Here is a 4,880-nt window from a genome sequence, read left to right on the forward strand (position 1 = left end):
AAAACGACATTACAAAAGAACGAGCTCGATTTAAAATAAACAAACTTTAAAAGTCAAAGTGGAAGTTAATATTAATAACAAGCAGAGTATACGCAACGATACAAGGGTTGCGTTCGACAAAACTCACCGGTTTACCGGCAAGTAACTGGTAACTAACCGAAGCGCTCTGTGTTCAACCGGTTACCACAGCGGTTACCATTCTAAGCAGTTGATTGGAGCTAGTGATCGTTAGCTGTCACGTGATTAACTAACCGGTCGCTCTCGGTCGAGCTCGTCGAACGCAACCAAATACGACCGGTAGCGTCCAGTGGGGTCTATTCACGATTTGGGTTCGAGGTTAGGAGAAACCACGTGATCCGTGAGTTTACATTTTGAATATCAATGCTAAGTACTGGAAAAGTTCGCCTTAAAAATTCAGGATTAAAATTATGTTTTTGTTGTTTTCATGCTATACTTGTGGTCTGGGAGAAAGATTACATTGTGCTGCGCTTCTGTTTGGCACTCGAATGTCTGAATAGTGAATCAAGATCATGTTGTAGCGTAAAATGTAGACGCTTCCATACCTGTCATTTGCTCGATCCATAGTCTTAAGAAAAAGCGTGTAAAAAGTCAATCGGATTCGTATTAAGTATTCTGTGGTCTTTTATTTAGTTTTCATTGTTGACTTTAGTGAATGTGCACTATAGGCTTAAAATCAAAGAATGTTAAAAAAAAAATGTTTACAAGCCTTTTTTGTTGTCATTCCCGCATCGTTCTTTTGAAGTCAATATAATACGCTACTACATCAAACGAACTTTATTATGGAAACATCGATAACAAAATGGGCAGCAAAAGAGTGCTAGTATACTTTAAAATCTACCATACTCTATTGCTGACTTTTTGTTCTATATGCTACGTTTTTTTGGTTTTTGACAGGTAAGTAAGAATAGTTCTTATTATATGTTATTTCAATTATGGTGTTTTGATGTTCAAATTTTTACATTCGTTTCATTTGCTTGCGTAATGTAACAATCAGGATGTATTGATATTGTTTGTTGTTATGGTAAAAAACTTCATTAACAATTGAAGTTACTTGATTTTTTTTCGTATGATTTGCTGTTTCAAGTTGATGGATTTCATTGAATTCAGAAACAATACTTTACACATTTACATTGCAGTACAACCTCAACCAAGATGTTGATGAAATTTAAAACTGAAGTTAAATTATCTTTAAAAAATTCTGCAAAAAACCACTGTATTTCTCCAGAGTCTTGATTGTCATATCAAAACCAACAGCAAAAATGTCGGTGAGTAGAGTACCACAATGATACCAGCATGTGTTTTTTAATTACATTTGTTCTTTAATTCAGCATTAATTGGCAAAATTAGCGAACAATATGAGTTGCTAGCTCGGAGGCGATGTCAGGGCGAGAGGAGAGTTCCCGACTAGTCCCTGCTCGGGAACTAGGGGCCCAGCTTGGAATCTGAAGCATAAAAATATTATAAGTTTTATGAGAAGAGGGAGACCTGGCGAACAAACTGACAAAGGGCCCGCATCAGCTCTATGCGGCCCTGCGCTCGCCAAAATAGGGTCGACTCGGAATTGAATTGGGTCCACTTTGCGGCTCCTTCACAAAAATCTGCATTGTAAATGCGGCCGTTTCACAAAATTCCACACCGTAAAAGCGGCTCATTCACAAAAATTCGCATCATGAAATAAAATTCAAGATTTAGGGTCTCCCCTTGCCATGTGGCGATCCAGTGTGACAAAGTCCGAACCCCCAAAAACGGTTTTTGTGATTCTATCATTTGGACATTAACAATTACCTTCTTATACTTCATATTGTGGTTGCACAAGCATCATTTTGCCATGCCCATGTATAACCTGGCAGTTCACAATAATTTCATTTTCAAAAATAAAGAAAATTTAGAAAAATATTTTGTTTTTTAACAAAATGGGGACTCAAAAAATAAAACTTGGATCGACTCCTGAAAAATGTTCTGAAAATTGAATAAGTTATCAAAATTATTGTCTAAGTAATCTTATTGAGTGGTGATTAGCATATCTGTATGCAGGCATACTTCATCACACGGTGTTTCTAAAACACGGTTTTGATATTACACGGTACAAAGTTTTAATTTAATACCCCACAGTTTTAATGTAACATGAATTTCAAAAGATAGAATTTCATTTTGTTTAATACCAATTAGTCTAAACCCACGTATAACAGTAACTTTTAACTTTTAAATACTTTATTTTCTCATTGGTGTTCTAAAAAAAACACACACACACACAATAATTGTTTTGTTTCCAATTCATTGTAAGAAAATAACATTTAGGAATAAACATAAGCTAAATTTTGCAAACGATAAATAAAAAATGTATTGTAATTATGATGAACAGTACAATGAAATAATAGAATAATTTTATTTTAATTTTTCTTTTATTTGGTTGTCGCCGCAGGGGTAGAAGTGATCGACTTGTCACATATAGGACATTTTCCACAAAAAATATAGGACAAATATAGGACACATTATATGAATAGTTTCGCTATGAAAAATAAAATAATACATACATATTATTTATTTATTCTTATCAATGATTTTGTTTAAAAAAAACCTTCAAAAAAAAAATTATAACTTACACCTGAAATGACTTTCCTGTAGTTGAAAGAATAATTTTTGAAAAAAGTGTACTTTGTAGACAAAAAAAAAAAAAGAACAAAGTGAAATTTATTGATAATTAACACAGCAACTCACAATTTTTGCAGGGATAGAAGTGTCTCAAACATAACTTATACAAATAAATAAAAACCGTCTTTGTATTGAGAACTAACAGGAAATTACCAATGCTTTGTAGCACAAACATAGATATTTTGTTCTATAAAATTCCACGAAAAGAAAAGATTGCAAAAAGACTTATAACATTCCGATCAGAAAATGCACTGAACACGAAAATATACCCGCGAAAACAAAAACCAAAAAAAAAAAAAAAAAAAAAAAACACGAAAACAAAACCAAAAAAACCACGCTGGAAAACAAAACAAACTGCTGTTGCCAAACGCAAAATTCTAAAACCAACTTCAGAATTCGTTCTCGAATTTCCACCCACTACAGTGACGTCATATTGCTGTGGCCAATGAGAGAAGATGCCTGTTGCAGGATTTAGTGAGTTGTGTTTTTTAATTTGAAATTCGTTTGCACACGTACTTTCGACGAAAAATCCGAAGTCAGATAGTTTGTTTACTGTTGTTTTAAAGAAATAAATTGGATAAAAAACAGGAATATAGGAAATATAGGACATTTTCCAAAAATATAGGAAATATAGGACGATTTTCATACTTTTTTTGAAAATATAGGAAATATAGGATATATAGGACCACTTCGACCCCTGCATTGTCGCTGCTCAAACTTTATTGCTCTAGAAAAGCTCCGATTTTTTTTCCTGATAAAATGCGTTTTTTCTTAGAAAAGAAAGTTGATAAAGTTTTTCCTTGAACTGTTACATGTTCTAGCAGCCAGTTTTCATTTGTATGTCCTATTTAGTTGAGATTTCAGCTTTCATAAAATATTTGTGTTATATGAAAGGAGAGAAGTTTAGCACTCCCCTTGACAAGGACGGAACGGCCTCTGGGCCTTACACACATACGGTTAAGGCACTGCCGCTCACTTCGCGGCAACTTAACCACATTTTTTATAGTGATATTGCTAATGTTCTTAATAACTTTTTTTCGAGTGTTTTTAACGATAACTGTATCTCAACAGTTGACACCAACAAGACACAAGCTATAGTACAGCTTGAGGACTTAGTATTTTCCAGGGATGACGTTTTACTTCATTTGAAAAAAATTAAAGAGACTAAGGCTCCGGGACCTGATAATATTTATCCAAAAATTTTAGTTGAATGTGCGGAGGAATTAGCAGATGTAATCGTAAATATTTTCAATGCTTCTTGTAACTCGGGGACAGTGCCAGAGGACTGGAAGCTAGCTAACATTACACCGCTCTTCAAGAAAGGTTCTAAAGGGAGTGCGGGAAATTATAGACCTGTGAGTCTAACTTCGGTGATTTGCAAAATTTTTGAAACATTGATAAAAATTAAGATAGTAAATTTTCTAGAGACTAATAATCTATTGACTAGTTTTCAGTACGGTTTCAGGAAAGGTAAATCTTGTGCAACTAATTTATTACATTTCTATGACAAAGTTACCATGGCTTTGGACAATAAGAAGCCTGTAGATGTTGTTTACATTGATTTTCAAAAAGCTTTCGATAAGGTACCGCATGTTGCTCTACTTAGCAAATTAGCTGATATTGGAATAGGAGGGAAAACTTTCATTTGGGTAAAAAACTGGCTGACCGGAAGGAAACAAAGGGTTTTTAAGGGGAAATTATTCTAAATGGAGTGAGGTTTTAAGTGGGGTTCCTCAAGGATCAGTATTAGGGCCTGTTTTGTTCATTGTTTTTATGAACGATATTCACAAAAATATTTCTGGGAACATGAATTGTTTTGCTGATGATGTCAAAGTTATGGGGACTGTAGAAAATGAAGTACAAGCAAAACAGTTGCAAGAGGATCTAGATCATATTACGGAGTGGGCTGATAAATGGGGTATGGCTGTTAATGTTGGGAAATGTCAAGTGCTACATTTAGGGCATGGAAATAAGCGTACAAGTTATTATTTGCAAGGTTCAGTCATTAGTCAGGCAGACAAAGTTACTGATCTGGGGGTCTTAATAAGTCAGGATTTAAAGTTTAGCCAACAATGCAGCATTGCTAGTTACAAGGTCAATAAGATGCTTGGGTTTATCAATAGATCTATTTCAAACAAATCTAAAGAAGTTCTTCTGCCCTTATATAGAAGTTTGGTAAGACCTCATTTGGAGCATGCTGTTCAGTT

At 34.3% G+C, this 4,880-nt stretch overlaps 1 non-coding gene across 1 annotated transcript; it reads left to right on the forward strand.

Moving 5' to 3' along the window:
* Positions 1-3,553: 3,553 nt before the first annotated feature.
* LOC129225321 (U6atac minor spliceosomal RNA) lies at positions 3,554-3,676 on the forward strand. The gene has a single exon (XR_008580734.1). It is a non-coding gene; the product is annotated as a U6atac minor spliceosomal RNA (small nuclear RNA).
* The last annotated feature ends 1,204 nt before the right edge of the window (positions 3,677-4,880 follow it).

The sequence above is a fragment of the Uloborus diversus genome, chromosome 6, assembly GCF_026930045.1.
Source record: "Uloborus diversus isolate 005 chromosome 6, Udiv.v.3.1, whole genome shotgun sequence".
In the NCBI taxonomy this organism is placed as follows: domain Eukaryota; kingdom Metazoa; phylum Arthropoda; class Arachnida; order Araneae; family Uloboridae; genus Uloborus; species Uloborus diversus.